We start from the raw sequence: 13,486 nt of genomic DNA, 5'->3' as shown, positions 1-13,486 counted from the left end.
TATTTGTTTTACTGCAGTTTCAGTTACAGCGAGGTGGTGCAATGTTCCCACACTGAACTCGGATTCCAGAGGACAACTGTTCAAAACCGCGTCCCAGCATCATGATGTGGGTTTTCTGTGATTTCCCTAAATCGCTCCAGACAAATGCTAGGATGGTTCCTTCCTCATCCTTGAAACCATCCGAACGTGTGCTCCGTTTCTAACGATGTCCACGTTGGCCGGACTGTAAATCCTGATTTCTCCTTTTGCAGTTTCAGGTGTTAAGTTTGATTCCGAAACTGGCTGAATTTGTAATCTTTATTTGTATTACTTGAGTGTCGAATGACCAGGCAGCTGAAACTACACTAACACGAACAACTGGCTTTATTTCCTATTTCTTCTATTCCCGTTTAAGTTCCACAAGAGTCTGTCACACTTAAGTGTTGGCTATACCGACCTGTGACGATTCTAACGGCGCTCTCTGATTTCGTTCGATGCGGGTGTCGTGTTTAAATGAAAGACTCCAAACGTTGGAGGATTATTTCAGATTTGATCACAGTAAAGTGTTTTGTGCGGTATCCTTCATAGGAGCATTGCACTTGCCACAACCGTTCCATTCGCTTCCCTACCACTCATTTTACACTTTCCTCCTATGTACTATGTTTTCTAGATATTACCCATGCGTACTTAAATGGAGTGATGTGACATACTCAAGACGTTCACGACGAATGTTGTAATGGGTTACTGTCGGTTTCCTTGCCATTCGTATCTTAGATAACCACATTTAAAACATCCCTTACGAGACATGGAAATTTCGTCCAACTCTTTTTGCCTTTCCTTACAGTTCTTTGCTACAGACAACAGCATTCTCAGTTCCAATGTGGAGATAACGTAGTCGTATCCATCATACGAAACGATCTACAGACCATCTTTTCTGCTTTTAACGACGCACTGTTTCAGCGTAAACGCCAAACCAGTCGCTTTTATAGTTACCATTCATCGTTTTCAGGCGTGTTTCGCAGAGCGTCATCCTCAGTGGCAGTTTTAGTCTCTGTTGTTCTAGAAAATTGCCACTGAAGATCAACGTGTAGCTCTGCGAAACGCTCCCGGAAACAAACCGTTATAAAAGCGACTGGAAGAGCGTGTATGTCGAAACGGCATGTCGTTAAAAAGCAGACAAGGTGGTCAGTTTTCACTGTCAATTGCAAGCAGCTGTACGCGCGGTGAGTGCAGCGTCCTGGTACCGAATGTGTCAGTGGCCGCAGAGCAGTGGGGAAGAGTTCAGCTCAGAAAACGCGAGCGCAGAAGTCCGTGTGACGAGTCATTTTTTAAAGGACGCGAAGTGTTGCCCAGCTGTGGGGCTGAATTGGGCCGTGGCGGCTCGGAAAGCTCTCGCGTTGTAGTGTAGTGTGTGGCAGCGGTACAGGCGTGGGCGGCGGCGGCGGCAAGAGCCGGCATTCAGGACGCAGAAAGGTCAGCGCCACAGCACAGCACAGGCACACAGGCCGGCTGGCTTTCGCTTTCTCGCACGACCGCTCGCTGCTCGGCCGCAGTTACAGCACCGCGCAAGTAACGCCGGCCGCCGGCCAGCCTTCTCTCCTGTGGTCGCTGCCTGCCGCCAGTACTAGGGTGACCGACGCTCCCGACTTCCCGGAATCTCCCGTCTTATAACAACATTTTCTTAATCCTCCCTGCTCCCTTCTTGACCTCTTGCTTCTCCCTTATGTTTTGTCAGTGATCACTGTTTTAAATATTAATCCCGTGAAGTACTGTCGATAGTTCAAGCTCCTTGACTGGCAGATCTCGAAACGTTTTCGTATAGTAGTCGATACTATACTCGACGTGGCTTTTTTTCAGTTCGTGCTTCTACGGAAAAGACGATTTGTCTAAAACGAATACCTGGAGAGGAGAAAGACTGGCATGCCTAGAGGGGTCCTGTGTGGACAGGGAAATCTTTCCTTGTTTCTCGTACAATACTAGCAACTCATAGAGGTGCTCGCCTCGTACCGATCAGCAACTGTGGTACAACAAAGTACAAGGAGCAGGGTAAGAGGATTATAGACACGTTCATATTTACGTACTCTCGTTATGTTATTTATTTTTCAGTTGACTCGCATAACACGAGAACATTGGGCAACGCTTCGAAAGAGTTCTTGCTGTTATGAACAACAAGTGGACTATTCAGAGAAAGAGACTGATTAAGTCAGAGCTTATGATTGAAATCGCTGTTGATTATAATTTCAAAGACTATTTTAAATTTGCATAGTAAGATAAAAGTTGGCAGAGTTCTACAGCTTCTGTCAGGGCACACCTGACATTCGTGTGCAAATTTGTTAAATTTTATTGTGGTTTCATTTGTGTATTATATACGATGAAAAAATAATTTTTTTGTTTGAATTAGAGAATTAGATTAAATTCACTTTTCTTTGCCGAATTAAAAAAATGAGGGCATACTCGTAGTTATGGAACATGTCAGAAAACGTAATACAACAAATACATTTAGGGGTATCAGAATTTGAGAACACTGGCATCAAAGATTCTTCGTATTGTGTTTGGTATCCATGTTAGCTATGCAGCCCATTAGGTATCAGTGTAAAGGGGTCGCACGGACTCCGTTTACGGATAGTTCAGTATGCTGAGCAGGACGGCAAAGTGATGGTTTTTCTGGGCGGAACGCTGTCAGTAAATTCAAGATTTGTGAGCTGCGGGGTGACAAAGACCATGCATCCACCTCAAATTGATGACTAATGGTTTTCGTAACTAATTGTTATACCAACACGTAATGCCTGACGTGTAAAAAAGGAGCTTCCGGTACTGTGGCCTTCCAGGAGGTTTGTTTTATTTATTTAGGCGTCTTAAAGCGTCTGTTTAACGCTTTTTTTCGTCAGAGGTACCGTTACGACTTACCGTCCTGTACCGTCACAAGTCAAGCGCTGCCAATACACTATCTGACGAAACATTGATGCCATCCGTTTTCATACTTCCACGCTCCAGAGCACACAAACTGTATTTTTATATAGAGGTTCCATGTGACCAGTAGATAAATGAACGGTTAAGACTACAAAAATATGGTGTACACGCCATCTCAACAGTTCCCTCTGTAGTGGGGCCGAAAAGGTCAGATACGTCAAGAGCTTTCTTAGATCTCACGTATTCTGACTGTATTATTCGAATAAATGCAGAGGACGCTTTTGACGAGCAGAAATGTAAGATAAGGAGAGCGTGTTATTACTCCACTCTAAAAATGCAAAGGGATCTGCCTATCTCGAATATTTCATTACAGTGCTCTCAAGCATAAGAATAAATTGGCACTTTCCCAACTATCTATGTGCGCATGTGCATCCAAAATTCGTTTGTGGAATAAAATTCACAATGAGAAACCGTACTGAGTTGAAGGCAATACAGAAGTGACCATAACAAAAGTCTAGCATAATCGAAGGAAGGTGAAGCCCGGTGAACGAATACCGACCGAGTAGCATCCAACCTCTGCTGTTTCATAAAATTGAAGCTTCAGTATACAAGGAACTATTTCACCCCCACAGTCCGTTCTTCCTTTTGAAATTTCGCTGCGCTGACATAATTAGTCAAAATGTAAAATTTCTCTCTCCGTTGTGAGTGACAGCCAATATCCTGTTGCTAGGTGCAATTACATTGTTTGGGCGTGTACTGTTTGTGTTTTATGTGTCTGTCAAAGGAATCTCAATCAGGTATTTGCATTTTTTTGTGAATGAGATCGTGTCGTTTCCTTTGAAGTTACGAGCAAATAATTAGTCGCCTGTAGGTGCGCCAGCAACTGTGGAAAGCGTGATAGCATCAAGTTTATACGGTCAGATTCTCTCGCAAAGGCTTATAGAAATACAGGCGATATGCCAGCCGGTTACCGCGTAGATCGAAACTGCAAGCGGAAACTGCGGATATTTCTTCAGAAGTATGAAGTAAAAGAATTGTTAATATAACTCTGCAACTAATTGACAGTCGAACAACTTGGCAAAAGAGAAACATCATTATACGCTTCTTTGTGTACATTCTGTACTTTAGGAATCAAGTGAGTCGTTTTCATTACAGAATACTTCACGTTTATAAGTTTTACAACGTCGTACCATTACAGTTCACTGCAACACTGCAATAATTTAAGGTATTCATTTATTGCCGTATCTCGTGTTTCTCCCCCTTCTCTGAATTGAAAGTTAGAGTAATGAAAAAAGGGTTAGATCGTCGAAAGGGATATTTGATTTAATCTGCTCAAGTGTTTGTACCAAATAACAGCTTTCGGCATCGTTTGCCATGACTGTTACAAAGTTGTACTAGGTGGTTCGTTAAAGTCGATGATTAAATGAATAATTTCACGAAGTGATGATCTAAAAAGCCTGCTGTGTACCAAAGTTCATCTCTCTAATTTCTCATACACAGTCGGATTTCAACATCCATAACTGTTCATCTAAAAGTAGCACAAGAGTATTGCTGTTGGAACAACAAAAGAAATGTCGACGGCAGATACATAAACTGCACACAGCCAAGAACAAGAAAAGCTTTACTGAAAAAGATGAATATGTCAACATCCAATACAAATTTAAATGATAGAAAAGGTTTTGTCTTTGCCTGATATGGGAGCGGCCAACGGCCTTGCCGCAGTGGTAACACCGGTTCCCGCCAGATCACCAAAGTTAAGCGCTGTTGGGCTGGGCTAGCACTTGGACGGGTGACCGTCCGGTCTGCCGAGCGCTGTTGGCAAGCGGGGTGCACTACTCAGCCCTTGTGAGGCAAACGAAGGAGCTACTTGATTGAGAAATAGCGGCTCCGCTCTCGTAAACTGACATACGGTCGGGAGAGCGGTGTGCTGACCACATGCTCCTTCATATCCGCATCCAGTAACGCCTGTGGGCTGAGGATGAAACGGCGGCCAGTTCGGACGGGGGTTGCTTTAGTTTGATATGGAAGCGATACGTTTTCGAGCTAATCATTCCGCCTAAGAATGTCACATTTGTTATCTTTTTTTTTTATTTTCTATTTTTTATCGAATCGATTGGAAGCTCATTTGACTCGCAATTCCTCCTGCCAAACTCATGCAATGAGAAATGTAATGACACTGACACACTTCTATTTCGATTGGAAATGCGGACGAACGCGTTGTAAATAATTAAGTTACAAACATCATCTTTGTCAAGTTGAATGTTGTATTAGCAAATAATTGTAAAAATATTTACGAATAATAAAAATGGTGGGTCCAAAATTTTAGTACTGGTGTGGGGTATGTCACTTACTTCACAGCAACGTGATTGGTAAACCAAATCTGTTTAGAAACCTGTTCAAAGAAGAACAAACAAAGTCGTAAGAAACATTTAAAGTCATGAAACGTCATTAGTACCGTAAAAAGATGAGCTGATGAGGAAAGGAATCGCAAGGGATGACCAAGTATGTCATACAGGCTGCAGATTGTGAGTGATGTGTGATGTGCTACATATGGGGAAATGTGGTCAGATGAGCGGAACGGCGTAGTGCCGCAAACTAACTTACTGGTTGAACACACAAGAGGAAGGGGCACAGATTGAAACATCACTGGCCACCCGTTGCCTTGCAGGTGACATGAGGCTCTTAGAATGTGTGACGTGGTACACCAACCTGCAGCGAGCTCAGTAGCTTTCAGGGTCAAACCTTTGCAGAAACTGAGTCTGCAATGCGCGCCACTTGTTGAAAACTCAAAGGGTCCATTTACTGTTCAGTGGACAACTCAAAACGTTTTGACACATAATAAAATAGTAAGCTTCCAATTTCCTTACAGCATTAAGGGTTAGTCTCTTATCCTCTCGCATAGCCGTGAGCCCAAAGCGCCGCTTCCGGGACGGGTACATGCGCCGAACCCAGACAGAATCCGTCCGACGGATTAACGACGATGGCCGGTGTGTTGGCCAGCCTGGATGTGGTTTTTAGGCGTTTTCCTCACATACCACTAGGTGAACAAAGGGTTGGTATCCATGTCTCGTCTCAGATGGTTTGCAAACATTTAGAAAACTTGTAATCACTTCCACGTAAATCACACTGCACGCAGACAGTTTAGGTACACATATTCGATCACGAGGGATAACAGGTGGCGACAGGAATGGTATCCGGCCAGCCCTTAAACTGAAACCGTAAATAACCACGCCGACCCTGCACTGATTATTGACAAAGGCACAAGAAAAAGAAGATTAAGAGAGAGTCTTTCCCAAATGACGTTTCGAAGAGTATGTGCCATTTGCTGTCAACAGCTCCTGTTGTAACCTCTTCGTGTTTATGCGCCAATACTGTCAGCGTTTCTGGAGCTGAAAACCTCTTTCTCTGATCGCGTTTTCGCTGTAGTGAACTAGAGGACGACGATGTAGTTGGCTAGAACAAGAGTTCCCTTCATAGAGTTATTATGTAGCATCTGCAGTGTTAAGTCTAAATATTGTCGCTGTCGAACAGACCGCTTCTCGATACAGATCATCTTTTTGTATACATTTTTTACACTTGTGCGATAACAAAGACATGTGCTGCCCGTCTTATTGGATACAGATTGAATATGATCGTTTTTGACAAACTAATAACGCATCCTAGAATCTTTACTGTGGTGGATTGACTTCGAGTTAACTCAGCCTAAAGTCTGCCTGATTCCTCTGCGCGTCATGATCTCTGACCTGTAGAAAGATATTTGAGCATTTTATACCATGCTGTACTCGAGGGACAGTTTGCCTTTCGGCTAAAGAGTGAGCAGACTTCTAAACACAAAGAAGCGTTGGGACTTGGTTGCTGTGTGCGTAATGGATAATACTGAATGGAGGCAGCAAGTACACTCCTGGAAATGGAAAAAAGAACACATTGACACCGGTGTGTCAGACCCACCATACTTGCTCCGGACACTGCGAGAGGGCTGTACAAGCAATGATCACACGCACGGCACAGCGGACACACCAGGAACCGCGGTGTTGGCCGTCGAATGGCGCTAGCTGCGCAGCATTTGTGCACCGCCGCCGTCAGTGTCAGCCAGCTTTCCGTGGCATACGGAGCTCCATCGCAGTCTTTAACACTGGTAGCATGCCGCGACAGCGTGGACGTGAACCGTATGTGCAGTTGACGGACTTTGAGCGAGGGCATATAGTGGGCATGCGGGAGGCCGGGTGGACGTACCGCCGAATTGCTCAACACGTGGGGCGTGAGGTCTCCACAGTACATCGATGTTGTCGCCAGTGGTCGGCGGAAGGTGCACGTGCCCGTCGACCTGGGACCGGACCGCAGCGACGCACGGATGCACGCCAAGACCGTAGGATCCTACGCAGTGCCGTAGGGGACCGCACCGCCACTTCCCAGCAAATTAGGGACACTGTTGCTCCTGGGGTATCGGCGAGGACCATTCGCAACCGTCTCCATGAAGCTGGGCTACGGTCCCGCACACCGTTAGGCCGTCTTCCGCTCACGCCCCAACATCGTGCAGCCCGCCTCCAGTGGTGTCGCGACAGGCGTGAATGGAGGGACGAATGGAGACGTGTCGTCTTGAGCGATGAGAGTCGCTTCTGCCTTGGTGCCAATGATGGTCGTATGCGTGTTTGGCGCCGTGCAGGTGAGCGCCACAATCAGGACTGCATACGACCGAGGCACACAGGGCCAACACCCGGCATCATGGTGTGGGGAGCGATCTCCTACACTGGCCGTACACCACTGGTGATCGTCGAGGGGACACTGAATAGTGCACGGTACATCCAAACCGTCATCGAACCCATCGTTCTACCATTCCTAGACCGGCAAGGGAACTTGCTGTTCCAACAGGACAATGCACGTCCGCATGTATCCCGAGCCACCCAACGTGCTCTAGAAGGTGTAAGTCAACTACCCTGGCCAGCAAGATCTCCGGATCTGTCCCCCATTGAGCATGTTTGGGACTGGATGAAGCGTCGTCTCACGCGGTCTGCACGTCCAGCACGAACGCTGGTCCAACTGAGGCGCCAGGTGGAAATGGCATGGCAAGCCGTTCCACAGGACTACATCCAGCATCTCTACCATCGTCTCCATGGGAGAATAGCAGCCTGCATTGCTGCGAAAGGTGGATATACACTGTACTAGTGCCGACATTGTGCATGCTCTGTTGCCTGTGTCTATGTGCCTGTGGTTCTGTCAGTGTGATCATGTGATGTATCTGACCCCAGGAATGTGTCAATAAAGTTACCCCTTCGTGTGACAATGAATTCACGATGTTCTTATTTCAATTTCCAGGAGTGTATTTGCTGTGGCTGTAGGTGATAGCTTACGTCGTTTCCTCTAGCGGTAACGGTGTATTCTACAATGGCTGATGGGCTTCCATTGTTCTATTCGCATAGAATTGTGGTTATTCACTTTAGTTTGACAAATCAAGTGGACATTGTTAGGATAGGAAAGAGGAAGCCCCAAAAGCACTTGTAAGTCTCAGTTACGGTTTCTGCGAAATGTGAACCGACCTGATAGTTGTACTTTAATTGAATTCTCAATGCGTCCTCGGTCCATAGCAATTACGTCACAGTAAATCATTCCGCGTAGACACGATACTGCAAGCGAAAACTGCTGATATTTCTTTAAAAGAGTGAAGTAAAAGGATTGTTAAAATAACTCTCCTCCTATTTCACATCTTTGTTGATGGCGTCACTACGCACAACACAACGTTTGCATGAGTTCTATGAGCGCAGAACACTCAGCAGTCGAAGCCTTTCTTTCTGGTTATAGTGTTGTGCAGGTCATTGTGGTGCATACTTCATTTTTCCGTAGATTGTTGCATCTTCAAGTCTAAAACTTTGGAAAGATTTCTCGGATAGCGCTGATAGTTTCGTCAGAGATAATTGTTTTTCAGTATTATTCTATTCAACAGCGAAAGATAAAAACCAATGAAGTATGGAAGTTATGTGAAACAGTTAAAAGAGGTTTTAGGCCTGCAACATCCAGTATACTCGTTTACTCAGAGCGCTTACCAGATAGAGCTCTTCACTCAGTTCTGAAGGCCAGGACCTGCCAGTGACTGGATGGGTTGGGAATGTCAGTGATTATGCTCTGTACACAGTTCTTCTGCATTGGGATCATGCACATCTTGACGCTTGTAGAGTATCACCGAGCGAGTTGGCGCAACAGAGGTCTTCCTTGTATCACTTAAGGTGAATACCGGGTTGTTTCTATTGCAAGAGGGCACGACTGATTTTGCCACAATCCGAGCTGATACTACATCCAATCTTCCTGTTGTTGGTGTTGTGGTCTTCAGTCCTGAGACTGGTTTGATGCAGCTCTCCATGCTACTCTATCCTGTGCAAGCTTCTTCATCTCCCAGTACCTACTGCAACCTACATCCTTCTGAATCTGCTTAGTGTATTCATCTCTTGGTCTCCCCCTACGATTTTTACCCTCCACGCTGCCCTCCAATATTAAATTGGTGATCCCTTGATGCCTCAGAACATGTCCTACCAACCGATCCCTTCTTCTGGTCAAGTTGTGCCACAAACTTCTCTTCTCCCCAATCCTATTCAATACTTCCTCATTAGTTATGTGATCTACCCATCTAATCTTCAGCATTCTTCTGTAGCACCACATTTCGAAAGCTTCTATTCTCTTCTTGTCCAAACTATTTACCGTCCATGTTTCACTTCCATACATGGCTACACTCCATACAAATACTTTCAGAAACGACTTCCTGACACTTAAATCTATACCCGATGTTAACAAATTTCTCTTCTTCAGAAACGCTTTCCTTGCCATTGCCAGTCTACATTTTATATCCTCTCTACTTCGACCATCATCAGTTATTTTGCTCCCCAAATAGCAAAACTCCTTTACTACTTTAAGTGTCTCATTTCCTAATCTAATTCCCTCAGCATCACCCGACTTAATTCGACTACATTCCATTATCCTCGTTTTGCTTTTGTTGATGTTCATCTTATATCCTCCTTTCAAGACACTGTCCATTCCGTTCAACTGCTCTTCCAGGTCCTTTGCTGTCTCTGACAGAATTACAATGTCATCGGCAAACCTCAAGGTTTTTATTTCTTCTCCATGGATTTTAATACCTACTCCGAATTTTTCTTTTGTTTCGTTTACTGCTTGCTCAATATACAGATTGAATAACATCGGGGAGAGGCTACAACCCTGTCTCACTCCCTTCCCAACCACTGCTTCCCTTTCATGTCCCTCGACTCTTCCTATCTTCATTATTTCATAAGGTGTTATAGAGAGGATAACCGCGTACATAGAGGTTTTGTCTGGAGAACGTAAACTTGCTCGCTTGTTTAATATATTTTTGTTCTCTTAATTTAAAAGGAGTGGGGGTTGATATCCTGTGTGTTATGTTGACTTTCTTTCAGGGTAAACAGTGAAACATAGAACCAAAAAACTAAATTACTGTTGCCTGAAAAACTGTACGTCTTTCAGTATCTCAACGACAGCAAGCCTTATGCTAAAGTGTCTTTTATTTGAACGTTACAAAAGGCTACGTAAAATAATATGTGCAATACTTGCACTGGCGGACCGGGAGTCGAACCTGGGACCTTAGCCTCTCGGGGCGAGTACTGTGCTGACTGAGCTATCCACATGTGGCACTCGACCGGCTTCCACAGCTTTACTCGTACTTTTTACTTTAGTTCTTCATGTCCAGAGCTGGCAATTTTTCTGTCGAATACTGGGCTAAGTCTAAAGCCTCCGGTTTGTCTCGCCAGAGGTCGTCTAGCAAGCAATGAGCAGGATAATTTCAGCATGTTAGAAGATGTTCCATGTTTTATATTTCTCCACAGTCGCACTTAACTGTCATCAGATTGTAATAGGCTCCATTATAGAACCTGATGACAGCTTTACACTGAAGTGATGAAAGTCAGAGAATAGCCATATGCATATGCACAGATGGCGGTAGTATCGCGTACACAAGATAAAAAAAGAGCAATTCATGGGTGAAGCTGTCATTTGTACTCAGGTGATTTATGTGAAAAGGTTTACGGCGTGATTAAGACAGCAAAAAGTGGTTAACAGACTTTTAGCGCGGAATAGTAGCTGAAGATAGTGGCATAGGACATTTAATTTCAGTATTCAGGAATCCATAGTGTCAAGAGTGTGAGAGAATACCACATTTTAGGCATTACCTCTCAACACGGACAACACCGTGGCCGACGGCCTTCACTTAACGACCGAGAGGAGCAACGTTTACATGGAATTGTCAGTGCTAATACACAAGTAACACTGCATGAAAGAACCGCAGAAATCAATGTGGGATGTACAAGGAACGTATCCATTAGGACAGTGCGGCGAATATGGCGTTAATGGGGTACGGCAGCAGAGGACCGATACGAGTGCCTTTACTAACACCAAGTGCAATGCCTCTCCTGAGCTCATGGCTATATTGGTTGGACCCTAGATGACTGGAAAACCGCGACCCTGTCAGATGAGACCAGATTTCCGTTGGTAAGAGCTGATGGTAGGGTTCGAGTGTGGTGCAGACCCCACGAAACCATAGACCCAAGTTGTCAGCAAGGCACTGTGGAAGCTGGTGGTGGCTCCATAATGGTGTAGGCTGTGTTTAAAATGGATGGTCTGGGTCCTCTCGTCCAACTGAACCGACCATTGACTGGAAATGGTTATGTTCGGATACTTGGAGACCATTTATTCTCAAACATTGGTGGAATTTGTATGGATGGCAATGCGCTATGTCAGCGGGCCACAATTGTTCGACTTTGGTTTGAAGATCATTCAGGACAATTCGAGCGAATGATTTGCCCTCCCAGATCGCCCGCGATGAATCGCGTCGAAAATTATTGGAAATAGTCGAGAGGTGAGTTCGTGCTCAGAATCCTGCGCCGACAACATTTCCACAATTATGGACGGCTATAGAGGAAGCATGGCTCAGTATTTCTGCAGGGAACTTCCAACAACTTATTGAGTCGATGCTACGTCGAGTTGATGCACTACGCCGGGCAAAAGGGAATAGGACACAAATTAGGAGGTATCACATGAGTTTAGTCACCTCAGTGCGGGGCAGTCTTGACTGGAACGAAGGAAACTGGAGAGTCTGGGGAGTGTTTCCAGAATGTAAATTCGTTCTAGGAACATTTCCAAAATATATTCTTTCATCATGATTCTTAACCCAAGTGTTCAGTAACGTCACTATGAAAAAATCCACTTTATTATCTGCTTTTAGTTCACGCGTATATATTGTTACAGGATAATTCGTTAGACACAGTATCGTCACTGGTGTCAAAAACGAGACCACATCTCACTGTACGCGCACTGTACAAAGAATAATCAGTACATAGACTCTGAATTGCGTATTTCCCGTGCAGTCGTACTGGCTTCTGATTAGTTTGCAGCTATTGTTCGAAAAGCCGTCGCTGGCGGCGTTATCATTGCACGTCATTGTCCCGCGACACACCACTGGCACGCGGAAGCCTGCCGCCATTATGTGCGCGCGCCACGGCTGCTGTTTAGCTTCTCTCGACCCGCAGGCAGCGGCAGCGGCAGTGGCAGTGGCGCGAGCTCGGCCGATTAGCTCGCGCTGTGTGTCAGGACGAGCGTTCCGTCCAATTTCACGGCCCGCTGCCGTGGGACAATGCGGGGAGTCGGATGCGACGGCCGGCTCTGACATTGTCACCGCCCGCGGCCGGTGCTCTCGTCTGGCTGCGCCGGCCCGCTGTCGCATCGGCGCCGCCGCTCGTGCATCTCCCGTATCGATGCTCCGCCTCTGGAGGAAGGGACCAGGCCATTCCGCGCTTCCACGTACACGTGTTCTTTTGTGCACCAGTGAAGCGGCCCATACCTGCGGCTCCTCCCTTAAAACGATATTTTCAGATTTTTTTTTACACACATTTACAAACTCAATGATTTTGTAAGTTAGCTTAATAAAAAGTGAATCATTATTGCTTCCGTAATTTTACTAAACAACCACAGGAAGCTTATTAACTTTTAATTTAACCAGCAAATCGTACCAGCTGAAATTTTGGTGACAGCAAAATTTCATATCCCGTCCAACTTCGGTGCTGGCTTCCACCACAAGCGCGTCTCGCTCTAGTATTCACTCGTCAGAAATCGACAAAAATCTTTGGTCAGATGGCTTTGCATCAGCGCCCTCTTGCTGACCTTTAAGATCCTAAAATAACACCATACCGAAGTATTACGTTTATGTATAACTTCGTAGCGTTTTTTATTTCTATGTTGGTATTCCGATTGCTAAGGATTTATTTATTGCTTGTCATTCTTTACTTGAGGTTCACTTTTGCAGTTTGAGTTTACATATTGTCCTTTGAGTGGAGGTGTGGACGCTTTAAAAATGGCTCAAATGGCTCTGAGCACCATGGGACTTAACATCTGAGGTCATCAGTCCCTAGAACTTAGAACTACTTAAACCTAACTAACCTAAGGACATCACACACATCCATCCCCGAGGCAGGATTGGTTCCAGACTGAAGCGTCTACAACCGCTCGGCCACCACGGCCGGCGGACGCTAGAAAAGGGAGTGCCAAGTGGAGAAATAGTAACGTTTCCGACGTATTCTTCTGTTTGAGT

General features: G+C 45.3%; 1 protein-coding gene and 1 pseudogene across 3 annotated transcripts in view; both read left to right on the top strand.

Annotated features, from left to right (window-relative positions):
• The window catches only part of LOC126161549 (serine/threonine-protein kinase 26), a 649,054-nt gene that overhangs the window by 493,885 nt on the left and 141,683 nt on the right, over window positions 1-13,486 (top strand). The window lies entirely within an intron of this gene.
• LOC126163483 (5S ribosomal RNA) lies at window positions 4,593-4,710 on the top strand (annotated as a pseudogene).

Source organism: Schistocerca cancellata, chromosome 2, assembly GCF_023864275.1.
Source record: "Schistocerca cancellata isolate TAMUIC-IGC-003103 chromosome 2, iqSchCanc2.1, whole genome shotgun sequence".
NCBI lineage: Eukaryota > Metazoa > Arthropoda > Insecta > Orthoptera > Acrididae > Schistocerca > Schistocerca cancellata.
This window is presented reverse-complemented; position numbering and strand designations above follow the sequence as displayed.